The sequence below is a fragment of the Pleurodeles waltl genome, chromosome 2_2, assembly GCF_031143425.1.
Source record: "Pleurodeles waltl isolate 20211129_DDA chromosome 2_2, aPleWal1.hap1.20221129, whole genome shotgun sequence".
Taxonomy (NCBI): Eukaryota; Metazoa; Chordata; class Amphibia; order Caudata; family Salamandridae; genus Pleurodeles; species Pleurodeles waltl.
The window spans coordinates 734,192,915-734,220,300 of NC_090439.1; positions in this window are offsets into that span (position 1 = coordinate 734,192,915).

Sequence of the window (27,386 nt, forward strand, 5' to 3'; positions counted from 1 at the left end):
GGGATGGGGTTGTCCCTAAGGGTGAGTATGTGGTTAACAGGTATCCCTCGATATTTGCAGGTGACTTTGGTTACTCCAACCTCTCATGGCTACTGACCCCGGTGAGGAATGCCAGGACAAGGGCAGAGGAACGTTACAATGAGGCACATGGGCGTACAAGGAGGATCAATGAAAGGACCTTTGGCCTCCTGAAGGCCAGGTTCCGGTGCCTCCATCTGACAGGTGGATCCCTGTACTACTCACCCAAGAAGGTGCGCCAGATCATCGTTTCTTGTTGCATATTGCACAACCTGGCCTTGAGACGCCAGGTGCATTTTCTGCAGGAGGATGTGCCTGGAGATGGTCTTCTGGCAGCGGTGGAGCCTGTGGGCAATGAGGAAGAGGAGGCAGTTATCTGTTGGACATTGTACAAGGCAGCCTCTTTCCATATGTCTATGGCCACTGACTGTTCCCTTTGGAATCTCTATTTTCAGATTTCTGTGCCCAAATCTGGCTCCTGCTATGTGTACTGCTGCCCACCAAAGGTCATCCTAAAGTATATTTCACTGTACATTTGCGTTGCAATGCTTTAATAATGTTGTAATAATACATTTGTGAAGCATTAGACAAACTCCAGATTGGTATTTGTTCCAAGGGTGTTTCTTTAGGTGCTCATAAGTATAGGGGGATGTGCAAGGGGCTGGGGTGACTGTGGAGGAAAGTCCAGGGTAGAGTCCAGTCTCTTGGTATCACAGGTGCATTGTCCAATGGGGCACAGGAAGGGGAGCAATGGCAGTTCAAGGTTCACGCTGCTGATTGACGTGTCCTGGGGACAGTGGTATGGGCCCGCTGGGTGGGTGCTGTGCTGGTGTTTTCTGAGGGGGGAGGGTCTGTGGTGGTATGGGACTGTGCCTGGGTAACCAACTGTCCAGAGGACCCTGATGGGCCAGGTTGGTCATCCTGATCTAGGGGTGCAGAGCTGCTGTCGTCACTGTGGGCCTCTTCAGGTGGGGGACTGGATGTGGCTGGCACCTCCTCTCGGTGACATGGAGTATGGGTCCCGTGGGAATGCACATGCATTGTTAATGTGTCTGCGTGTGCCATCTTGTACATGGGTGAGTTTCCCTGTATGATTGTGATTTCCCTGTCAGCTTGGCCTTGTGTGAGTGGTGATTTTGTGGGCTATGTGAGTCTCTCTACTGGCCATGCTGGGGTGATGGGCGTCCATGCAGGTCTGTGATGGGTGTCCATGCATTGTTGTTGCATGAAGGGCTTGGTATTGGGATGGGTGGGTTGTGATGATGGGGTATGTGTGAGGTAGTGGAGTGATGGGTGTGAGGGTAAGGGTATGAATTTGTGATGGTATGCAGGTAGGGTGGGGGGGATAAAGAAGTTAAGATTTGACTTACCAGAATCCAGTCCTCCTGCTACTCCTGCGAGGCCCTCAGGATGCATGATCGCCAAGAGTTGCTCCTCCCATATTGTTAGTTGTGGGGGAGGAGGTGGGGGTCCACTGCCAGTCCTCTGTACTGCTACCTGGTGTCTTGCAACCACGGAACGCACCTTCCCCTGTAGGTCGTTCTACCTCTTCCTGATGTCATCCCTGGTTCTTGGGTGCTGTCCCACGGCATTGACCCTGTCCACGATTCTCCGCCATAGCTCCATCTTCCTTGCAATTGACATCTGCTGCACCTGTGGTCGGAATAGCTGTGGCTCTACCCGGATGATTTCCTCCACCATGACCCTTAGCTCCTCCTCGGATGTAGTGCGTGTGATTTGTGTGAGGATGTGTGGGGTGATGTGTTGGCGGGTATGCTGTGATGTGCGTGAATGGTGTATGGGTGATGGTGTTCTGTGGCTCTGCTTGAGTGGGTGCTCCTGACTTTCTCTGTCTGTTGGCAATCTTTTTTTTTCATTGAAAGGGTTGTGGGTAATGTGGGTGGGTGTTTTATAGTGGTGTGAGTGTGTGGGTGTGGTGTGTGTATGTGTGTGTAAGGTGTGTGTTGTTTGAATTGTCCAATGTGGTGGTGTTGTGTAAGTGTGTGTTTATTTTGAGCGCGGCAGTGTGTACCGCCACTGGTTTACCACGATTGAAAGACCGCTGCGGTGATTCATGGGTCGTGATACTGTAAGCGTATTCCTGTTGACGTAACGGCGTGGGTTTTGCTACGGCCAGTTTATCACTGACCTTTGGTGTGGGGGACTTGTGTGGGTGTCTGTATAGTGGTGGAATTCTCAGTGTGGGTCATAATACACGTGGCGGAATACCGCCGCGGTCACAGTATGTTGGCGGTAGGTGGCATTTACCGCCAGGGTTGTAATGAGGGCCTAGGTGTAGCTGACAGTTGAACTTTGTGTATTCCTCCTTAGAACCACACACAGTAGGGAGCTCAGGTGTTTCTGGATGGGCGATCACTGGCAGGATGGTAGGGCGAAGCAAGGCTCAGCCCTATTTACACCTGAAAAGGCTGTGTCCTGCCTCCACACAAAGGGCTGCATGCTTCCTGTTGTGAGCCTAGAGCCAGGACAGGGATGGCAGGATGCCTGAGGACTTCAAAGGGAAAACTTCAGAAGCTTCTCCCACTTCAAAGAAAGGCCCTGGTATAAATATTGGACCTTAGACACCAACACTTCAGTGCACATGATGGACTTGTGAATACTCTGCCAGGAAGAAGGACTGCTGTGTTGCTGAAAGGACTGCAACTCTCCTGGACTACTGCTCTGAAAGACTGCTGTCCTGCTGTGCTGACCTGTTGCCTGCTGCCCTCCTGTATGAGTGAGAAGGACTTGACCTGCATCTGTTGAACCCAAGACCCCCAGAATGACTGCAAAGTCTAGTTGGATGGCCCCCTAACTTGAGCTTTGGGGACAGAAGACTCCAAGAACCTCAACCACAGCACCTGGACTCTGCCATCTGTGAGTCTACCACACCAAGTATTGACATCCCACTCCTGGACCTTTAGAAGTAGGCTGAAGGTGTTCTGACAGCTTCTGTGTACCCAGCAGAACCAATGCATCTTTTCTGCTGTGGAGCGAAACCCCGAGCAGAACCGATGCATGAATTTTCCCCATTGCAAAGACCCACATCTCATCACAGCCTGCTGCTTCTTCAGAACCGCTGCTGTATGATATATCCTCAGCGCAGGTCCTCGTGCCCCTCTTCAATGGCAGCCTCGACAACGACACTGGACTTCACATCGCAGCCTCACAGCTCCTCAGAACCGATGCATCTCTTTGGCTGTGTGACGCATCTTCAAATTGGACCCTCCAAACACTCTGCAAACCAGGATTTGAGGTCCTATGTTCTACTGGCCTAACTGGGTCACAGTTGCCAGCCCGTGCTCTGTCGTAGTCAGCCTGAACTTGTGACTTTGTCCCAGTCTGGCATGACCAAATATCCACAGTTGGCACTTTGTGCTTCTTTGTGTTATTTTCACAGAAATATTTAAACTTACACATCTTTATTTCTACTGATTGGATTTTTGTCATTTTGGTTGTGTTTTATTTATTAAAAGTACTCCAGTTTTCTAACCAGGTGCAAGGATTGTTTTTGGGTGGTTTTTCACTTTATTACTGCTTACTTCACACATTGCCTCTAAGTTAAGCCTGACTTCTTAGTACCAAGCTACCAGGGTTGAGCGCAGGTTAATTTAGGGTTGGCTTGTGCTTCTCCCTAAGAAGGATTGTGGTTGCTGCTTGACCAGATTACCCATCCCAGTCAACCACCAACCCAATTTATTACAGCTGCATTGTGCAGTAAAACATTAAATTGTTTTTTCCTACCTGCAAAGCATTAAGGTCAACATTGGATCCATACAAGAAAAGCATCTCCATCCTACCGAATGTTTTCCCTAGAAACGTGGGCAAAACAAAAGTGATAATCAAGTTCACACATTACTTAAGGCAGCCACTATTTTCCTACCTTTTGTTGATATTGGTAGATGTTTTCTTGAGTGAACACATATCAGTTTGGTCAATGCAACCCAGACTTTATGGGCATTTTGGGCTCAAACATTCTTTCTGCAAATCCACAGAAACTGCTGGGCTGTGGAGACTACAACTATGTCAGGTTTAAACACAATAAAAGGCAGTTTAGAAGGAGTCATTATTAAATACCTGACATATTTCTAGTTCTGACAAGACACATTTCCCTTTCTTTTCACATTTGCACAATCCTTACTCACATCTGCATGACAATTCTGGTAACAAGGCTGTTACCAGGACACCAAATCATGGAAAATAAGCCATATTGGCACCTTCATTAATTTGCGCTTTATTTATTTTACTTGACTTTGAATCACTAAGGCAATGGGGTGCATCATTATTTACCTCCTGTAAAATTTCCTAATTTTGAAAGGTCACAGAAGGAAACTTGTATGGACCTCTTCATACACAATATTACACACTAAAAATCAGGTTATATCAGTTAGGTTGCCTCTAAGACAATACTTTGGACCTTTTCCACTAATTTCTTATAATGCTTGTTAAATAACCATTGTTGGAAAGTGGGCTAACTTGTTACTGAATTACATCACAGAAAAGTGAAAATGCTACAATTAAATAACCCTCCGCCTCTTGAATCTTAGAGCACTTTAGTCAAAAGGTATATCATAATATTGTCTTAACCTCATAATTATCTGGTACCCTCAGTAAGATTAAATCTAAGTTGTGAGGTAGCAGTAAGTTTCTTGACTTACTGTTCAAATATTTTTAAGGAGCAATTCAAGATCTCTGCCTTTATGGACTGTCAAGGTTCACTTCGTAAGTAATGTTTCAGACTTTCAACTTCATTTTGGAGCATTTATCAAAAATATATACCCCTCGAGTTAACCCCTCATATGAATGGATTATTGAATGAAAAGGCAAAAGTGCCTCATCTGATATGTTCAGTTTGGACATGTTAAATCTTTAAGAGTTTACTGCACTTATTAAAATGTTTTGCTTCTGTTGGCATTAGGACTCTGTGCACTTTACCACTGCTAATGAGTGCTAAAGTGCTTGTGCTCACTCCCGTGAACATGGTTTGATTAACATATTTAATTTACTTGTAAGTCCCTTGTAGAGTGGTATACCATATACCCAGGGCCTCTAAATTAAATGCTACTAGTCGGCTTGCAGCACTTATTGTGCCACCGTCTAAAGCAGTACCTTAAAACATGTCTCAGGCCTGTTATTGCAGCCTGAATGCAGTGTCCCACTGGCATTTCAACTTGGCATTTAAAACCCCTTGCCAAGCCTTAAACTCCCCTTTTATTACATATGCCAACCCTAAGGTAGGCCCTTGGTAGCCCATAGGGCAGGGTGCTTTATATTTAAAAGTAGGACATGTACTTTTACATTTTACATGTCCTGGTAGTGAAAAACTCCCAAATTTGTTTTCCTTACTGTGAGAGCTTCCCGTCCCGTAGGATAAAATTGGGGCTTCTGTATTACATTGAAGAAGCTGTAATTCTTAAATGAGAGAAGGTAGATATGCCATGTTTGGTATTTATGAACTGGTAATAATAAACCCTCTTTAATGGTAAAGTCGAATTTATCATTACAAGCTTGAAAATTTTACTTTTAGAAAGTTGGCATTTTTCTGCCTTTAGTCCTCTGTGCCTGTAACCTGTCCTAGGTCACATGACTGGGTATAACTGACAGATAGGACTTTGTAAATTCCCTCCATAGTGGGATTAGCATCCTGAAAGGCCCAACAACTGGTAGGATAGGGCGATGGACTCAGTACAGGCCTACTTGCACCTGAATAGCCTGTGCCCTGACTCCTCACAATAGGCTTAACACCCTATATTAACAGTGCAGCAGGCATGGAGTCAGGGCAGGGGAGGCAGGAAACTCCCAGAACTTCAAAGAACCTTTCTTGAAACTTCCCTCATATTCTAAGAGCAGGGCACCAGGGTATAAATATAGTGCTTTCAGACACACTTTTCAGTTCACAACTGGATCTGCAGAAGTACTCACAGAGGACTGCTGTGAGCTGCTGTGCACTCTACCAGTCTGCTGCTGTACCTGGAAGGACCCTCAGAGGACAGCCTGCTGTTGAGCCCTGTATCTTCATCTGCGCCCAGGACTCCCAGAAGTGACTCCAAGGGCTAGTTTGCTGGGCTCCTGTTCAGAGCCATAAGGACATACCAGGTTCCACCATCTTGAACTTGCACCTGTACCCAACCTACGTGAGTCCTAAACCCCCCAAGAGGTCTCCATCCAATCCTGGACCCTTAGTTGTGGTGCTCAAAACTGTCTAGATGGCCAAATTCCAAAACTGAGGACAGAATGTGGCCAAAAAGTGGTTTGAGAACCAGGAGGAGACCGTGACCATCCTGCTTGCCCATGCGAGCGAGGTGCCTCACTGGTCGGATTGACTTCACAGGTTTTACAGCTACGTTCTTCTCTGCAGCAGCAAATCTGTTTAAGTGGTGTCTCGTCAAGCAGGTATCCAACCTTGTGGAACTGTCTTTGGTTGCAACCTTCTGCTTCGTCCCAATGGAGATTTTTAACTTCCATCTCAATGACTAAGTCCAAACGTAACATTTTTCACTCGTTCTTCACAGCTTCGCTCCATTGCGGTCAGCTTTAACTTTTGACTTTCCCCTGATGTAATGCGGTCAGATGTCCGCAGTTGGTACTTTTTGCTGTTATGTTGTGTTTCTACTTTATTACTGTTTTAGTGCTGCATAAATACTTTACACATTACCTCTAAGTTAAGCCTGATTGTTTTTTGTCAAGCTATCCAGGGTTAAGCACACATTCATTTAGTGACTGTTTGTGGTTGACCATGCAAGGCATTGTGGCTGTTGCTTGACCAGGGCTCACCCCAGTCATCCAACAATTCCATTTCTCACAAGTACCATTGACAATGCACAATGCACAAATGGAGCCTGTGTTTTCTTGATGCAGGTAATAACTGAACAGGCACAGGCATGAACTTTCCTACGAAGTGAAAGGGTTGAAGAAAGTGTTTTGGTTGTGCTCAGAAGGAAGGACATTGCTCCTCTCACCAGCTGTGTGTGTGTTCACTTAGTACTAAATGTGAAAATAGACTTGATGAAGTGTGCTTTACAGCTAAAGGAGAGTGTCTCAGGCCTTTATTATTTGCTTGAAAGATCTTCACCAAGACATTTTTATAACCAACCATCCCTTTGGGTGAGTACGAGTGGGGGGAAGAAGGCAGAATGTAGATCAGCGATGTAGACCACTTAATCTGTCTAAGATAAAACCCCTCAGGATGAAACATTTTAAGGTGTCTTGATTTGTTAATGTTGAAGTCATTGAGGATGGAATAGGTAATGTCATTTGTTAATCAGTTATGCCTTAGATGTTGTAATTGGTGATGGCATAGGTGGTCTCATAGTTAATGTCTTAAATGTAGTGCTGTCACATAAGATGTTGTCAGTAATGTCATTAATAACTCCAGCTGCTGATGGTCATAATTCCCGGGCTGTATGGATTCTATTTTCAAATATGGCTTGAATCAGTTTGTGTTGATCTACTTTGATGACATTCTAGTGTTTTCAAAAACTCTTGAGAAGCATTAAGAACATGTAAGGTGGGTGTTATCATGATATCATCATTTTTTTCATGCAAACCTTATATATGTGAATTTGATTGATAAGCAAGAGGTTAAGTACCTTGGGTGCAGATTGAATGCTTCTGGCATTTCTATGGCTCTGGAAAAGGGCTTAGCTGTTATAGATGTGCCCTCACCTACTAATCTTTTGGCGACTCAGAATTTTCTTTGATTTGTAAACCTCTTATCAATTCATCAAGAATTTTGCTACAATAGTTAGTGATGTGTTTTGAAACAAACGATTACTTGAAGAAAATGTATTGCTGGAATGATCAAGCAGCAAATGCTTTTAGTACAATTTATTGCTGGAATGATCAAGCAGAGAATGCTTTTAGTACACTTAAACACATAAACAGGTGGGTAAGTGGACTTGGTGTGACCTTTATTTTTCAGAGGAACATTTCTGCCTGTACTGCAGCACCTAATTAAACAGCACCATAGTTGGAGGTGGCAAAATCCCCATGGGCAGGGCGGGAAGTGGAGCAAGGAGGCTGGTTACACACCCTTGTAAAAAAAAAAAAAAAAAAAAAAAAAATAACCAAAGGACAACCACAGTAGGGCAAAAACTGGCGTTGAGAGTGTTTTGATGTTTGCCCCGGCTGTAAAAAGTCCGCAATCAAACAGATGTTTACTAAAGAACCAATAGTATGCCACTCTGATATCTTAATTAAGTTTATTGTCAATACAGACATCTTTGAAAGAACATTTGGGGTATTTGTGATAAAAGAATAGGAAGATGATGGGCAAGAACATCATGTAATTTAGTTAGCTCACATTTTGTCAAACTCTGAACAGAATTATTCAGCACTTAAAAGAGAACATTTAGCCATGAAGATGGCTTCTTCTATGTGGAGGCATTCGATGAGGAGCAGTAGAAAATCATCTGAAATTTCAACTAATAATCAGAATTTTTAGTGGCTCTGATCCTTGAGTGCAGTCAATCTAGATGAGTATTTTTTGTTTGTTCAATCTGATTATTTTATCATTTATATTTCTTTATTCAAAGAATGCATGGGCCGATACCTTATCCCATAGTTATCGTGAGTCACCACTTACTTATGAATAGTTTGTAATTCCACCTCAATGTGTGGTAGCAGTGGTGTAATACCAAATAGACAAAGTAGGCACCAGCCTATGGGCCCCACTCTTTTTTGGGGCCCTGCAACAACAGATCCAAAGTATATTGATTTGACCTTGAAAGAAAATTACAATCAAGCTCTCTTAAATTGTTTCCAAAAAATGAATCAAGCTTTACATTGAAGAATCTATAGAGAAAATACTATATTAATGTAATGTACCCATTTACAACTTAAAGTACATGAACCATAGACATCAGATTCACATAAGAGTTTGTTTCTCAAAAGCTCATCTTCTGTCAGCTGTCACTTTGTAAAAATATTCGGTGCACACAACATACAGGTAATGTTTAGTTTTGTGTAATAAAATTGGTTTTTTAATATTGTCAGTTGTAAAATTAAAAAAGCATTAGGATATAATTTGTGAGGGACTGCCTAGGGACCTCTACAGGGTTTAATCCAGCACTGAGTGGTAGAAATAGTTCAATGTTTTGGAGAAAGTACAGATGGATGTAAAGGAATTAAAAGATATTATTTTAAGTTCGCTGTAGTTCAATGGAATTATTTGTATTTCAGCCAAAAACTATTTCTGTTTCAATTGAAGGCCTAATTTAGTATTTGCCAGAAGTTGTAGTCTCTGTCAGGAGAGTGGAGTACCATAACTCCTACATTTTGACAGCACTGTGCCTGCCAAACATAGCGATAGGTGATGGTCCATTGGTCATCTCTGCACATTGAAGGGATCCACCATCACAGCTGTTCGTTTTAAAGTACTAAGGGGGTCATTCCGACCGCCGGGGCCGGGGTCGGCGGGAGCACCGCCAACAGGCTGGCGGTGCTCCTGAGGGCATTCTGACCGCGGCGGTATGGCCGTGGTCAGAACCGGAAAACCGGCGGTGTCCCGCCGGTTTTCCGCTGCCCTGAGGAATCTCCCATGGTGGCGCAGCTTGCTGCGCCGCCATGGGGGATTCTGACCCCCTCACCGCCATTCTGTTCCTGGCGGTTTCGACCACCAGGAACAGGATGGCGGTGAGGGGTGTCGTGGGGCCCCTGGGGGCCCCTGCAGTGCCCATGCCAATGGCATGGGCACTGCAGGGGCCCCCGTAAGAGGGCCCCACTTTGAATTTCAGTGTCTGCTTAGCAGACACTGAAATTCGCGATGGGTGCTACTGCACCCGTCGCACACCTTCCACTCCGCCGGCTCCATTCAGAGCCGGCTTCCTCGTGGAAGGGTGTTTCCCACTGGGCTGGCGGGCGGCCTTTTGGCGGTCGCCCGCCAGCCCAGAGGGAAACCCAGAATGACCGCCGCGGTCTTTTGACCGCGGGACGGTCTTCTGGCGGTCCCAGCCAGGCCGGCGGCTACCGCCGCCGGCCGGGGTCAGAATGACCCCCTAAAAGTTTGTTGGCCTTCCATTAAATGTTTGACTTTTTTTTTGTTTTTCAGAAGCATACTCTCAACATGAGAGTTTGTTTCTGAGAAACAAAAAACTAATGATCATTATTTCATTTTCCTGTCCCACACCGCCAGGTTTTTCCTGACAGTGATGGTTGGGAAAATAAAAACATTACACCAATCACCCTAAATAGGGTCAGTGTGTTGTTGTTTCTCTGACAATCCATACTCTGTTTGGCTGTCAGAGGAAGTGTTCTGTTAAATAAGCCAACAGGGGCTCAGGCAACAGAATACACAGGGGCCTTATGTCTTTAAACGAGACCGGCTGTCTGAGGGTTTGGCAGGCAGGGTACTCTGGTGTCTTTGCATCCAGTAAGCTGTCTCTTTTTGTGTTTCCTAACAACTTTGTGATAGATACTCATATTTTCCTTACATCAGATCTTTTCATTGTCCACACTGATTTGTGCTTATTCATTCAAAGTTCTAGATAGTCTAATCAGAGTCAGCCAGAGCATTGCTGTAGTGATTGTTTATTGCTGGAATGCATCTATACTGTGTTTTCCTACCGAGTATTGTGAGGTTGTTTTTTGTGACTGAAATAATATTGCGTCCATTTTCTTTCAAGTCTCTCAGTTGATTTTCTGCACGGAGTAATACTGTCTTTCAAGCATCTTGCATCTCCAGGAGTGAAACAAGGGTGACATTGAATATTTTACGTGTATTATGCTTTGTCATCTCTTGTGGTAAACTAGTTTTACATTTATGGTAACATTTTATCTCCTTTTTTGCGAACATCTCCTCACACAGACAATAAGAAAGAACTCACAGATATGTGAAGAAGATTCCTGTCCCCGGAATCTGATTAACAGATTAAAAACTGCCAACCAGTGACCAAGATGACACAACAAAGGCCACAGCAAAATGATTTGATCCCATGAGCAAGACTTTCCAGTGTATTTCTCATCCAAAGGATACTCCAAATCTTAGATCTTCATCACTCGGATACTGAAAAATGGACCAAAAAAATCCTGAACCCCAGGGTTACCAACACCAAAGGAACCGGCAACTCCAGGTCTGGAGTAAATCTGGCCCATAGTGAGTTGGAGCCTGGGGATCTACTAAGAAATGAGGAATTCACTGGGAGAATCAGTAATTCTAGGGCCAATATCACAGGAAATTCTCCCCTGACTTTCACACAGAGATTTCAGCTGTTTTTCTATATCTGAAATCTTTATGTGAAGGTCAAAAAGTTATATTTGTGACGGGATCAGTACCTGTTCTTTCTTGCTACAAGAGGCCACTCGTATTGAGGGCCTTAGACTCACAGACCCCCGTTACCAGTGCATGTACAATTTTGAATGAAGCAGAAATGGGATTTCCTGCCCAAATCTGAATTACAAGTAGTGCGGGAACACTGCACTTTCAGAGTGAAAACATGGAAAGCATGGCCTGAAGTTATTCCCCCCTCAGCCAAAGAAATCGTGCAATACTAAGATTATTTCACATTCTTTTTGAGTGTGACCTTTAAGATTAATATTAACATGAAAAGCTTGCAATATAATGTGTAATGAAGCTGCATAGAAAATGTGTTCGCATAGAGAATAATGTACACGTTTGAAATGTGCCCACAGGGAGTGGCCACCAATGTATACGATGATTAATGAAACTGACTAATGATGAATTAACAATGTACTAATGTATGACTTTGTATTAGCATTAAGAGTTATGTATTAGGGTTTTGCTAAAGTACTCATTAGGCTTTAGTTAGCGAGGGTCTGGGCCTAGCTGCCTGGTCTCATATTAACTGTGTTTTTCTAACGTGCAATGTGCTGCTTTCCTGAAGGACACAAAGCTGTACTTTTCCAGAAGCTAGAGAGAGGTGTGTAGCTGTAGTAAATTCTTTCTCATGGGACCCAACTTGCTCAAGGAGACATTCTTGTTGAATGCAACAGTGTAATTTGCAACAGGTGCTAGGTCGCCTGGACTAGGAGAAGACAATGGAACTACTGACTGGGGCGTAAAGTGTAACTTTCTTCTGACATTCCACCCGTTGAAGACGTCAATCACAGGAGCCACTAGACTGCATGAGAACTGTGTTAGGTGAAAATTCTAGTAAGGTGTGTGGAGAATTATTGGACAGAGATAACAATGCACCAAATATTGCCCAATGGGAAATTAGAGACTTGTTCGACAGTTTTGACATAACGGCGTGACCCAAGGAGAAATCAGCCATTACTTTGCCACTCTTGAAGCCATTCTTCGCCATTCTTCATCATCCCTTGCCATTCTGAGAGAATTTGGTGGAAACCGCCAACAATGACCGCCACTTTAACACTCCGACCGCCACAGCGGTACAAACAAACAGCTTGGCGGTCACCGCCGACAGACAGGTGGAGGACAATGTACCGCCCACAGTATCACAACCTACCAATCCATCACCTTTTCCGGGGTGGATTCCCTGCAGACAAAAACACAGCGGAAACAGGACTCCGAAGGGAAAACGCTCACCTCTACACACCCCACGAGGAATCCGGACGCCATGGAACCCGAGCTCCACATCCTGCCAGCCCTCATCTTCTTGCTCCTCTACCAGGAGCACGAACGCCGGCGGCGAAGAGAACAGTGAGTACTGCACCTACGACACAGGGGAGGGGGGAGGGAGAAAACAGGGACACACACACGCAACACCCCCACCCCCACCCCCACCCTCTACAACACACACACTAATACAGCATGATACATTACAGTTACATCCCTCAAACCCTCCAGAAGAATGCAAAGACAAAAGCAAATTAGTGTAACCAATGTAATCTATTAAAATCCAGGACGCAAAAATATATATACACCATTAACAAATATATACACCAAGAATAGTAGTCCAGGTAGTGCTCTATTGAAGTCCGTGGAACACTGGGCCCACACGGCATGGGTGAGGCCCACACTCAATCCCCGAACATGACGGAGAGAACACTGCAGGAGCATCAGATAGCAATAAAACAGGCACCTCAGGGGGAAGGGAAAGGGGGGGCACCTCAGCCGGTTGAGTGCACGACGCCAAATCTACGAGGGGGCCACATGCCCACTGTTCAATCCTGGGGAGTGCAAAGCCACAGTCTCTCAAGTATCTACAGTGGGTGGGTTGCCCACTTCCATATCCTGGGGAGTACAAAGCCACAGTCTCTCAAGTCTCTACATTGGGTGGGTTGCCCACTACCATATCCTGGGGAGTGCAAAGCCACAGTCTCTCAAGTCTCTACAGTGGGTGGGTTGCCTACTGCTGTATCCTGGGGAGTGCAAAGCCACAGTCTCTCAAGTCTCTACAGTGGGTGGGTTGCCCACTGCTACATCCTGGGGAGTGCAAAGCCACGGTCTCTCAGGTGGATGCCTTTCTCCACTGGTTCTGGAGGGGGCCCTGTGCCCAGAGTGCTTCATCCTTCCAAGGACAGAGGTAGTGAATGTGATTCTCCTCTGGTTCTGGAGGGGGCCTTGTGCCCAGAGTGCTTCATCCTGCCAAGGACAGAGGTAGTGGATGTATCTCTCCACTGGTTCTGGAGGGGGCCTTGTGCCCAGAGTGCTTCATACTGCCAAGGACAGAGGTAGTGGAAGTATCTCTCCACTGGTTCTGGAGGGGGCCTTGTGCCCAGAGTGCTTTATCCTGCCAAGGACAGAGGAAGTGGATGTGATTCTCCACTGACTCTGGAGGGGGCCTTCCGCCCAGAGTGCTTCATCCTGCTCGTGATGGACTCAGTAGCGTCAGTGCCCTTGGCGCTCATGGGCCAGCGGTGCTTGCTGCAGTGGTGTCCTTGGCAGCGGTGCTTGTTGCAGCGGTGTCCTGTTCAGCGGTGCTTGTGGCGGCGGTGTCCTGTTCATCGGTGCTTGTGGCGGCGGGGTCCTGTTCAGCGGTGCTTGTGGCGGCAGTATCCTGTTCAGCGGTTCTTGTGGGGGCGGGGTCCTTGTCAGTGACTCAGCTGCTGGCGGTCCTTCATGGCCTAGCGGGACTGGTGCTGGTGGTCCTGTCTGTTCCAGCTGGATTGGTGCTGGCAGTCCTGTCTGTCCCAGTGGGGCTGGTGCTGGCGGTCCTGTCTGGCCCAGCGGGGCTGGTGCTGTCAGTCCTGTCTGGCCCAGCGGGGCTGGTGCTGTCAGTCCTGTCTGGCCCAGCGGGACTGGTGCTGGCGGTCCTGTCTGGCCCAGCGGGGCTGGTGCTGGCGGTGGCCTCCTGGGCAGTTGAGCTGGTGCTGGCGGTGGCCTCCTGGGCAGCTGGGCTGGTGCTGGCGGTAGCCTCCTGGGCAGCAGGGCTGGTGCTGGCGGTGGCCTTCTGGGCAGCAGGGCTGGTGCTGGCGGAGGCCTCCTGGGCAGCGGGGATGATGGCGGTTGCCTCCTGGGCAGCGGGGATGATGGCGGTGGCCTCCTGGGCAGCGGAGATGATGGCGTTCTTCTCCCCCGTCCTGCTCTTCCCAGAGTTGCAGACTTTCTTGTGGCCCTTCCCAACCTTGGAAGGTGTCGCAGCTGACTCCACACTCCCACCTGTACCCCTCGGAGCGGCTTTGCTGGCTGGAGTCTTCCCCCTCTCCCGCCGGGCACTGGCCAACTTTTGATGTTTGACAGGTGGGGGACTGTCCGTGCTGTGGCTCTGTGCCACACTGGCTGCCCTGGTGGCCGGTGCACTCCAGATTCCGGTGACTACAGGCACCACTGGTCCCATGAGATGTTGTGGCTGAGGTGCTAGGTTGGGACCTGGAGAGTCGGGCCCTAGGAGACTGACGGGGTGGGGGAGGTGAGGGAAAGAGGTCAAGGTTGGATAGGAAAAGTTTCTTCGGGACACTGGGACGGGTAGCTGGAGGGGGTTTGGGAGTGGAGGAAGAGGTAGTGGTTGTAGGAGGTGTTAGTTTGGTGACTTTGGGTGAAGTTGCATGCACTGGAGGCTATAGTAAGGTGGATGGCTGTTGGGTGGGTGTGTGCCTGCGTTTGTTTATCTTGGGAGGTAGCGTCACAGACACACTGGGAGAGGACACGGGGGACGTGTGAATGGCAGTGGGGGTGGTGACTGCACGTGAGCGGGGTGTGGTGGTGTGTGTGCTGGTGTGTGTGCTGGTGATGGAAGTAGTGGCTGTAGATGTAGTGCATGCAGGTGTGAGTGTAGACGAGACTAGGAGGGAAGAGGGAGACAAGGAGGAGGGGGGCACAGTGGAGACAGTGGATGTTGGTGTGTCTGCATGTGTGTGATGCTTGCGTGAGTGCCTGTGGGATGTGTGGTGCTTATGTTTGCCAGAGCTTCCCTTGTGTGTTGAGGTGTGTGCATGCTGGTCTGAAGGTTTGCTTGTGAGAGGCTGAGGTAGAGGGGATTGGGTCTGGGAGGAGGAAGTTGGAGGGGGGAGGCTAGACACAGGGACAATGGCTTCCATCAGTGCTGAGGCCAGAGTCTGAAAAGCTCGCTGAAGGGCTGCCTGACCAGAATGAATACCCTCCAGGAATGCATTTGTTTATTGCAACTACCTCTCTGCACCCTGGATGGCATTCAAAATGGTAGACTGCCTTACAGTGAGGGACCTGAGGAGGTCAATGGCCTCCTCACTGAGGGCAGCAGGGGTGACTGGGGGAAGGGCTGAGGTGCCTGGGGCGAAGGTGATGCCCACCCTCCTGGGTGAGCGGGCACGGGGCAAAGGCTGAGGGGCTGCTGGGAGGGCAGTGCTGGTGGGGGGGGGGTGGCTGTACCTGTAGATGCGGGAGCACAGATGTTGCCGCCACCACAAGGGAGCTCCCATAAGAGGCCAAGTCCGTATCACTGGTCTCAGCTCCTGTCCCCGCCGTGGAGCTCCCCTCGCCCTCCGTCCTACTGGTGAACTCCGAGTCAGTTGTCTCGCCCTCCAGGGCCATGTGCGATGCATCTCCCTCCTGCTCCGGTGCCACTGCTCCTCCGCCTGATGATGCTAATGCATACAAGGACAGGGAGACCAAAAAAAGGGGGGGGGACAGAAGAAAGACATGTTGAGTGCATGCATTACCGCTACCGTTGGCGGACATGACAGACACAGAAGCCCCCTGCACTACACCGCGCACTTGGAGTCCACTGTTTAATCCCTGCGACATGGCCTACTAGGCTATGGCCGCATCTGCACACATGGATGACACAGGAGCCTGACTAGGTGTACTTGTCACTGTACACAGGTGGGGTGGGGTGCCACAGGATCTGCCAGAAGAAGGGGACCTAACTAGCACACTGGCCCTAGGGAAACCCACAGCCCACCTCCCCCACCCAGACACCTCCAATGCACGCAAAATCAGCAGAATGAGAGTGTACTCACCCCCTTGCGTCTGCTGTTATGCCCTCAAGCGCCCATCCAACTCCGGGTATGCCACCGCCAGGATCCTGAACATCAGGGGGGTCACGGTGCGATGGGCACCCCTCCCACGTTGGGAGGCCATCCCCAGCTGGGCCTCCGCCGTCTTCTTGCTCCAGCGGCGAATTTCCTCCCATCTCTTACGACAATGGGTACTCCGTCTGTAGTAGACCCCCTGGGTCCGGACGTCCTTGGCGATGGGACGCCAAATATCCTTTTTCTGGTGGGCGCTGACCGACATGAATTGTACAGGGGGAAAAGAAAAGTTATTACCAACTGCACCGTCACAGTCATTGGCCCCCATCCCTACCCTTGCCATGTGGCACATGCACTCACCGTCGTTTCATGCACACCTCAATCTCCCCCCCATCTTTCATCCATCCCACTCCACACAGGCATAGCCCATACAGCATGCTCCCAGTGTACTTACCTGTTTGTCTGGAGGACCGTAGAGTAGCGTGTACTGGGGGAGGACCCCATCCACAAGTTTCTCTAACTCCTCCGATGTGAAGGCAGGGGCCCTTTCCCCAGACGCACGAGCCATTGTCTCTTCCAGACTGAGGTCACAGCAGCACTTGCAGTGTAGGTCCTCTCCTGTCGAAGATCAGGTATCGAGTGATTGAACAGATAGAAAATGGCGGTCACGTCCGCGGCGGTGCGTACCGTCACTGCCGGCTTACATCCTCATTGGTCCCTGGGACCCATAGGGTCCAATGTTAACCAATGCAGAATTGCGCCGCGGTCTTCGACCGCCTACCGCGACGGTGTGCAACGCCAGCGCAGTTACCTCACATCCCATTGTCCCACCTTACAGGTCAGGCAGCCGCCATTTAAGGGGCCCACATGGATTAATTTCTAACTGCGTCACACATACCTAGGCCTTGCCTCAACACACATACAGGCCAAATTTCGGGTTATGATTCGTGTTCTGTGTAAGATTTGGGTACGTACCTCTGAGTTGGTTGACTTTGTGCTCGCTGTTGTCCTTCATAGGCACCGTCCGCTGGGACATGTGAGGAGATGGCTGCATCCTCCGGTGTACAGACCCTGGTGGACCTGTCGACAATGGAGGAAAGACATGTGATCATCACCTACAGGCTTGATCGTGCCAGAATCCTGGAACTGTGTGCCCAGCTGGAGCCAGACCTGATGTCAGCTATCCGCCATCCCCCAGGAATCCCCCCTCAAGTGCAGGTGCTGTCAGTACTCCATTTCCTTGCAAGTGGGTCATTTCAAACAACAGTGGCCATAGCATCAGGGATGTCCCAACCTATGTTTTCCAACGTGTTGTCCAGAGTGTTGTCTGCCCTGCTGAAACACATGCGGAGCTACATTGTTTTCCCTCAGGTGGAGGATTTGCCTACAGTGAAAGGTGACTTCAATGCCCTGGGACATATCCCCAACATCATAGGTGCCATTGATGGGACACATGTGGCTTTGGTACCCCCCACAGGAGTGAACAGGTGTACAGAAACCGGAAGAGTTATCATTCCATGAATGTGCAGATGGTGTGTTTGGCAGACCAGTACATCTCCCATGTGAATGCCAAATTCCCTGGCTCAGTGCATGACGCTTACATCCTGCGGAATAGCAGCATCCCTTATGTGATGGGTCAACTCCAGAGGCACTGTATGTGGCTATTAGGTGAGCACCTGGAAGCAAGTCAGTGGGAATGGTTGTCTCGGTCTGGGGATATCCCTACAGGTTAGTATGTGTATAACAGTTGTCCCTCGCCATTTGCAGGTGACTCTGGTTACCCCAACCTGTCTTGGCTACTGACCCCAGTGAGGAATCCCAGGACAAGGGCAGAGGAACGCTACAATGAGGCCCATGGGCGAACTCGGTGGATTAAAGAGCGGACCTTCGGCCTCCTGAATGCCAGGTTCAGGTGCCTCCATATGACAGGTGGATCCCTAATCTAGAGACCAAAGAAGGTGTGCCAGATCATCATGGCCTGCTGTATGCTTCACAACTTAGCTTTGCGACGCCAGGTGCCTTTTCCACAGGAGGATGGTCCAGATGGCGGTGTTGTTGCAGCTGTGGAGCCTGTGGACAGTGAAGACGAGGAAGCAGAAGAGGACATGGACAACAGGAACTCAGTGATCCTGCAATATTTCTAGTGAGACACAGGTAAGAATACAAACCTGCCTACTACATGTACTTTAACACTACTATCTCTCGACTTTCTGTCGTTTTCACCCAGTGTATGATCACTGAGTTGTCACTTTCCCTTACGATTACACAGATGTGGGTCCCACTGTGTGACATCTGCTTTGTTTCCTCATGGACTAGAGCTGTGTGACATAGGTATGTTGACATTACATTTGAAAGAGCATTTTGACACTGTAATTGCTAATACACTATTTCGAAATCACAGACTGACTCCAGATTGTTTTATGCTTCAAGGGTGATGATGAAGGAATGTCCATGGCAGAGTCCAGTCTATTAGTCTCACAGGTGCATTGCCCAAATGGGCATAGGAAGTGGAGCTGGGGCAGTTTGAGGATGGACAGGGTGACAAAGTGGGACAGATGGATGACATTCAGGGTGGTCTCATTTCTTGGCAGGGGTCTTGGCATCGTTCTCTGTCTTTGTCCTGGATGTCAGGGACAGTTTGCGGGGTGGTTCACCCTCTGGAGGGGGTGGGGTGCTGGTGTGGTGGTCCTGTGGTGGTGCCTCCTGTCCACTAGAGCCGGCGGAGGTGGTGGGCAGTTCATCATCCAGGTTAGTGTCAGGGGCCCCTTGTAGTGCCACAGTGTCCCTCCTGGTGTTGAGGACTTCCTTCAGCACCCCTACGTTGGTGCCCAGGGTGGAATTGATGGATCTGAGTTCCTCCCTGAAGCCCAAATACTGTTCCTCCTGCAGGCGCTGGGTCTCCTGAAATTTGGCCAGTACCGTTGTCATCGTCTCCTGGGAATGGTGGTAGGCTCCCATGATGTTGGAGAGGGCCTTGTGGAGAGTGGGTTCCCTTGGCCTGTCCGCCCCCTGTCGCACAGCAGCCCTCCCAGTTACCCTGTGTTCCTGGGCCTCCGTCCCCTGGACCGTGTGCCCACTGCCACTGCCCCCAGGTCCCTTTTGTTGTTGCGGTGGTGGGTTAGCCTGGGTTCCCTGTAGTGGTGGACACACTGCTGATTGATGTATCCTGGGGACAGAGGTATGGGCCCGCTGGGTGGGCGGGTGCTCTGCTGGTGTTTCCAGAGGGGGGAAGCTCTGTGGTGGCCTGTGACTGTGTCAGGGGAACCGACTGTCCAGAGGTCCCCGATGGGGCCGGGCTGGTCATCTAGATCCAGTTGGACCGAGCTGCTGTCATCATTGTGGGCCTCTTCTGTTGGTGGTGTGGACATGTTTGGACCCTCCTGTCCGGTGACGTTGGGTAGGGGTCCTGCAGGGGTATAAAAGGATGTTTATTACATCTGTGTGTGGCATGGTGTGCAATGGGTGGGTGACCGTGTACCCCAGTGCTTGCATTCTTGTGTGATAATTTTTTAGGGGTGTGTGTGTGCGTATGTGCAGTGGCCATGCATTGGTGATGGGTGTCCATGCTTTGTAGTTGCATGCAGGGCTGGGTTGGGATGGGTGGGTTGTGATAGTGGGACATTTGTGAGGAGTTGGAGTGATGGGGTTGGGGTGGAGGTGGAGGTATGTGATAGCATGCAGGTAGGGTGGGAGGTGTAATAGTTAAGATTTGACTTACCAGAGTCCATTCCTCCATCTACTCATGCGAGGCCCTCAGGATGCAGAATCACCAAGACCTGCTCCTTCCATGTTGTTAGTTGTGGGGGAGGTGGTGGGGGTCCACCGCCAGTCCGCTGAACCGCAAGGTGGTGTCTTGAGACCACGGAACGCACCTTCCCCCGTAGGTCGTTCCACCTCTTCCTGATGTTATCCCTATTTCTTGGGTGCTGTCCCATTGCATTGACCCTGTCTACTATTCTTCGCCATAGCTCCATCTTCCTAGCTATAGAGGTGTGCTGCACCTGTGATCTGAATAGCTGTGGCTCTACCCGGACGATTTGCTGCACTATGACCCTGAGCTCCTCCTCAGAGAACCTGGGGTGGTGTGGGGTGGTGTGTGTAGTGATAAGTGGGGTGATATGTAGTGGTGTGTTGTGTGAGGTACGTGGAAGTTATGTGGTGATGGTATTGTGTGCCTGTGGATGCTTGGTAGTTGTTTGTAGTGTCTCTCTCTGGCCTTCTCTCTGTAATTTTGTCGTAGGGGTTTGTGGGGGATGTGGGTGTGTGTTTTATATTGTATTGACTGCGTGGGAGTGGTGTGTGTATGTGTATCAGGTGTGTGTATTTCGAATTGTCCAATGTGGTGGTGTTTTGGTAATGTGTGTGTATTTTGAGAGCGGCGGTGTGTACCGCCAATGGAATACCGCAGTTGAAAGACCGCCGCGTGGATTCGTGGGTCGTGATAGTGTGGGCGTATTTCTGTTGGCGTGACGGTGGAGGTTTTGTTTTCGCCAGTTTATCACTGACCTTTGGTGTGGCGGACTTGTGTGGGTGTCTGAATTTTGGTGGATTCCGAGCAGTGGGTCATAATGACCGTGGCGGAATTCTGCTGCCGCAGCGGTGTGTTGGCGGTCTTCTGCCCGGCGGTAAGCGGCTTTTACCGCCAATGTTGTAAGGAGGGCCTTTGTCTTTAGCCGTCTGATACTTTAAACCATCCTCATCCTACCCCCTTGTCCGATATGCTTTTCTTCTCCTTATGATAGGAGAGCTTTGTTTTCTATCTATGCCCTACTGAGACTTGCCTATTCTATCCTGGCTGATGGCAAATCGACTGATGTCCTGAGGACCAAGACTGACGCTGTTTGCTGACTCATTCGGATGGGTAACTATCTGATGAAATTGTAAATTGTCTGTTTGCCTTTTCTTTCTAGGTACCAACTGCTCTTTTGATAGAAACCATAGTTAGGTGTTTTTCCAAATTCATGTTGCCAAATTGTTTTGCATGAAGCCCAACATGCTGATGCTAATTTGAGGATAGTTAAGGAGTTCACTAATATCGGATGCAAATAGACAAATGACTGAATTCTTGCTTTGTTGAATAATGTACTAATGATGCTCTGCTAAAGTTGACTCATGTTAATGTCGTGTTTTGTTCTAATGTTCATGACCTATGCTTTGATAAAGTTTTGCTCGAGTTGCCAAGTTATAGTGGTTTTGATGTGCTTGTTATTGTTGAACCTAATAAACATGATATTAGATTGTAAATAATAGGGAATAAATATCCTAACTCATAATTAGATTGGTGTGGTTATTCATTGCTGAAAGGTCATAGTGCGTCCGTTGTATTGATCTATAGTAAATGTTATTTATTAGCTTGGTTGATTAGTTATTGAGCATATTGATAGAGCTGTTGACTTATTGATTGTGATGCCAGAAAGATATCTCGTCCTGGTAAATCTCCAAACGTGGTCAAAAGGTTAATTGTACTAGATGTGTCTCCTTGTAAGTTTACTTATCAAGGTTCTGACGCGTTATCATTCTTGAATCAATAAATTCTGGGGTATTGTTTATTCCAGGTGCAGTTACCACGTGGTGTTCCGAAATAAATTAGTCCGGCCCAAGTGTTACTTCCACCTTTCAAGAGAGCATCATTCTGTTAAATCCCTCCTCCTCCAGCCTGTGATAGCTTTTCCGAACCCTATACGTATCTGAATACTGCAATCTTGCATCAAGTGTCCAAACAATGTGGCTTGGTCACTGACTATTATCCATTATTTCTTCTGTCATTTCTTTATCTGAACTTTTGCTGCTCTGCTCATTTTCAGCACTAAACCAGTTCTAGAACCTGGTGCTTGCCTGAGCCAGTAACGTGTTTATTGCCCCTTTTTCTAGCTTCAGATTAAAACAATTCAGAGCCCAAAGATTCATCAAAGAGGCAGTTCATCTGCAACACTTGTCCTACTCCAGCAACCTGCACCCTCCAGCTGATCCGACCAGTTCTACAGACATTTGTTGAACACTAAAAATAATCATCCCAATTACATCACTAAGTCAATCCACGAATGACTGATTAGGAGAAAGAAGGCTGGTAGAAATGAATAAAAAGCCATAAAGGAGCAAATTCACAAATAATTCAGCTTTTGCTGTAAAGTGCGACTAGTGGCAATACTTTCTTGGGAGAGGCATGAAATGCAAGTTTTTTTAATGATTGACAAAGATTTTTATCCAAGCAGGTCCTACAGTGCACACAATGTACTAAGGATGTATTTGTGAATAACATACCAAACTCTTTTTTTTCCAACAGGTACAGTTGCAGGCCCAAACAGGCAACATCCCCATGGTCAGGTGCTATGAGAAAAATGTTTAGGACATTCGGTCAGTCATGAAAATGCATAGCAGTAGTTTTACTTACTCAGGAATTATTGAAAACAAGTTATATTTCCTTAACTCTGCCCTACTAAGTATTTCAGTATGCTTTAAATTGCGGTCGACAAATCTTTTCACGATAGCAGGGGGGTAAAACAATTTTGCATGGCATCAATCAACTGTTAACATACAGTATGACCAATTTGGCCACACAATGAAAATCCAAATTGTAAGTATAGTTAAAGAGTTTTAATGAAGACAATTATCAAAAACAGGCTACAGTATCACCATAGGCTAACCAAACCTCCTAAAAAGTGTAAACAAATCAACATTAAACAGACTAAGCATTCAATAGTGGTGATGCTTAATAGCAGTAGCAACACTTGGTGCTCAGTGAATAAGCCTTGACATACTTGTCTAAACATTAGTGAAAATTCAAATAATTTCAGTAGCTAGTTAAGGCAAAGAGAATCCTTCAAAGGCAACATGTCACTCATTGACATGAGCTAGGCTACAAAACATGGGGACGAAAAGTAAAAAGGAAATAAAGGATAAAAAGAAGTTGAAAGAAGGACATCTGGGACAAAATGATTCTAATCAAAGCTGGCAAAACATAAGTTAAAAAGGAAGGTGTCAGCATTTCAGAAGCTTGGTCAAGAACCTTCTTACGGGTCAAAAGAAAATATAAGTGCTCTCAGCAAGCATCCGGAAAGTACGGAGAAAGGGCAAAGAGGTCAGAACCTCTGAAAGTCCAAGGGAAACTCCTGTGCAACTAAATGAAATTTATTAATTAAGGTCTAAAGTAAACAATGATTTGTTCATTGGTAACACCTAAAGATCAGAAGATTGTAGTGTCCAGTCTACTTGCATCAAATGTCAAGCATCTGCAACATGGGTAGATGTTCCCATGACCATTCTGGGAAGGTATCCGTCTTTGGTTTCCTATACGACTTGCAACATATGAATAGTACCAGCCTTCACATTCTCAGTCTCTCTGTGTACTGTCCTCAAGGTAGCTTTCTTAGAAAGCTATTAGTAAAACAATATCACATCTATTGCCAAACTAACATTTCACACGAAAGGCACCTAAAAAGAAATGACACGTTAGCAGAAATGGAAAACAGTTTACCACACTTATGAAGATTTGGGCCTAGCAGGCCTAGCATGCCTAAATTAGGACAGAATTAGAATTGCACACTTTATTCAGATTAATCAGAAAATATCAACTTTGCAATTTTAAATCATAAATCATAATTCTTATTTAAGCTTCATGTTACAGAAAATGTGAAATGAAAATAACTTAATATACATGAGCAAATATCATGGAGAACTACATTTCTTCAAAATTAGTTTAAACATTAATACACGCATGTTATGAAAATCATCATAGTTTCAAAGGTACACACTCTCTAGCTACATAACGATTAATGTAAAATCATAATTACACATTTATTTTCTAACACTACAGTAAATGCACCTCAATATGGACTTCAAGTGAACCACTTCACAATTAGTTTGTCATTAATTTACAGATTATGGGGGTCATTACAGACCGCCAGGGCTGTTTTGACGGAAGCACCGCCAACAGGCTGGCAGTGCTTCCCATGGCATTACAACCGTGGCGGAAGCGCCGCGGTCGCACCGCTGGGGCCGGCGGTTTTAATCCGCCAAGGCAGCGCTGCCCAGGGGATTACGAGTTCCCCTACCGCCAGCCTTTTCCTGGCAGTTTGAACCCAAATAACTTACTGATTTAAGATAGTTTTGGACAGATACACCTTGCTACAAGGTATAGCAAAAGCAAATATTTTGCTCCTCATTTGTAGACCTGCAAATTCCTATGTGTGATTTGCTTCTTTGCAAGTGTTAATTTGCATTGCCTGTCCTTGGCCACTCATTGAACACTCCAATTTTGCATACATAAAGTAAACAATTCTTTAGCACCAGCTCTTCCTCTGAATATATCCGCTTCTACCTGTAGTTTTTGCCTGCCATACTTTTAAGTCTGGAGTCATACCATTCATCTTTGTTTATTTTCGTGATTCAGGTGTATTTTGCACATGTGCAATTTATATGTGTTTATTGGTACAGCTCCATTTGCATTGATAGGCATTGGCAAAACCAATAGGTCGGCGTTGAATGTTCAGCAAATTCATCATGTATCGGTATTTATTGTATCTTGTCACCCAGTAAATTTCTGCAAGATTTCCCTGAGTGGTGCAGTGATTACTATGAATTATGATATGCGCATTAATAAGAGTTTCCACACACGCTAAAATTAACAACACACAACAGTGAATATAATGCAATATTTAATTTGAACATTTAAATCAGTAACAAACGTTGATGCAGATTTCAAATTCTTGTTGGTATACACTGAAATAATACTGAAAAATGCATTGAGTGTCATGAATTTTCAGTTGAAGCAACTACATCCAATAGAGGTAGAGCAATGAGGCACTTTGCTACTTGGATCTCTGCAGAGTTGGACTATAAAGTCACCCAGATCCATGTGACTGTCAAGCCTCAAAATCTTCTCCATATATGGCTGTCAAAGAAGTCAGGCAACTGCAAATAAGGGATATCACCAATGTCTATGTCCCACCCACTCGGTACATAGACAAATTTGGCTGTCTTGAACTTCTTGATGAAATCTTCAGGCAATTAGGCTGGAAGTTGATGTGAGCACAGAATATGTGAATGCCTTATGTGAAGATTTTAATGTTTCACCACCAGTGGGAATCTAGGGTGATGTTATCATCGAAGAAGAGGCATCTTAAAGAATTCCCGCACTTGATATCCCCAGAGGTACTAAGCTCTGCAATACACGGTTGGGGAGGGCCTTCTCAATTAGTTCTCTAACTGTTCTCTCAATTTTCTTAATGGTCGAACCTTTTCGGTAGCCCTGCAGCCCCAACCTAAGTAGATCAAACTTGCTAGATTATATACTCCTTCACAATAAGGATGGGGCCTGGTGAAGGACATGAAAATAGTAAAACGTTAGGAGAGCGATCATGAGCCACTATAGCTTTGCTTTCATTAAACTTAAAGCAGGGGCCGTAGTCTCACAACAACCCAAGATGGCTGTTTCCCTTTCCCTTTGAGCTCTTCATAAAGCAAAGCCTCTGTCCTCATTCCCAATGCCTCAGTCCTGTAAGAAAGGTGGGGACCACATCCTGACTCCCTGAAGCACCCACTCCCCCAGCATTGAGGGGACATTCTCCTGCCATCCCCTGCAGTGAGAGTTTCGACACTGCCTCGCTGTTTGTGCCCTGCATCATGTGCTATATACCGTTGGGAGGAATTCACTCTGAACTCTCTTTTCCGCATTCAGCTGCTTCCCGCGGCAGCCTCTCTGCACAGCTGTAGATCCACCCACCAGCAACAGGACTGCAGAGCTGCGGACCCATAACTAGACAGGACTCACCTTTTCCACCGCAGCCAGGGGGGGCCCTGGGTCCCCAGACGGTGCCCTCTCTCCCTCCCAGCCTTCAGGGCCTGCTTGTCTGCAACTATGGGCAGGACTGCCCCATCGCTGGCAACTCCCCTTTACTTTCCTTGGTGACCTCTTTCCATGAAGAGGCCTGGTGACTGGCCTTGCAGGTCCATCGCTGTGGTGGCCTTGCTGTGACTGCGCTGCCGGCTATCACTTTTTATGCTGGTGACTTGAGGGTCCCCTGAGATTCCACAGACCCTAATTAGCCTGCGCTCCAGACATGCTGCTTTGGGCCTCTGCCGACTGCCTTACATTTGCACTTGAAACCCTTGCACCCCCATGAGGCCTGCTGCCTCCCCCACTGACCTCACTGTCTCCTGGGCCCATACCTGATGGCTTGCTGATTCCCTGCTGCCCTGCATTGCTCCATGAGCAATAAGGGAATGCTAGCAGATGCTCCAGAATGCACCAACCTTTTTCTGTCCTCAGAAGCACTTGTCCCATTGGAGGTCCACACAGCCTCTGATCCTTAGCAGGGGTTATTTGGCAGCCTGCAGTTAGACAGTCTCTGCCACAGCATGGTGGATGGGCTTGGCAGCCCTCCCAGAGGACCCTGCACCGGAGTGCACTTTTTTTTACTTTATCACCACTGGAGAAAGCCCTCACCCCCAGGACCTACACATTGTTTTCTACTTTCTCACCATTGACTGTTGAAGGTGGGGCTCACCTAGTCTTTACTGTCTTGGAGCTCCAATTGATCCTCTGGATTGTACTATTCACCTCACAGGACTTCCACTGGTCTCTGATATTGATTTTGATTACAACTGTCCTTTTGGGTTCACTAGTGCCCCCCTCCCTCCCCTCTATCCCCTTCATTTATCTAGTGCGTTTTCTTCCACAGCTGTGTACTCTGCCATAAGGATAGCCTTTGGTAAATCTTTGCAACAACTCATTTTCACAGAGATTGTTGACATTGTGAAAGCTGCCACAATGCCAGTTGCACACCCGTCGTCCTTGACATTGGAGGTGCCCCTGGTCTCTATTTTGAAAGAAATCACCTCCATGGGGACCCTCCTCATGGCCATCAATACAAAAATCACCACACCTACCCAGGATGTGCAGGCCATCAAAACAGATATGGGCCTGTTTCACTCGACGATGGCTGGTCTTGATCGCCATCCCTCAATGACAGAAGAGAAGGCTGCGACCTTGGAAGTCTTCCATTTGGACACTGGGCATATCCAGCAGAAACTGATCAACCCTGAAGACTACTCCGTCA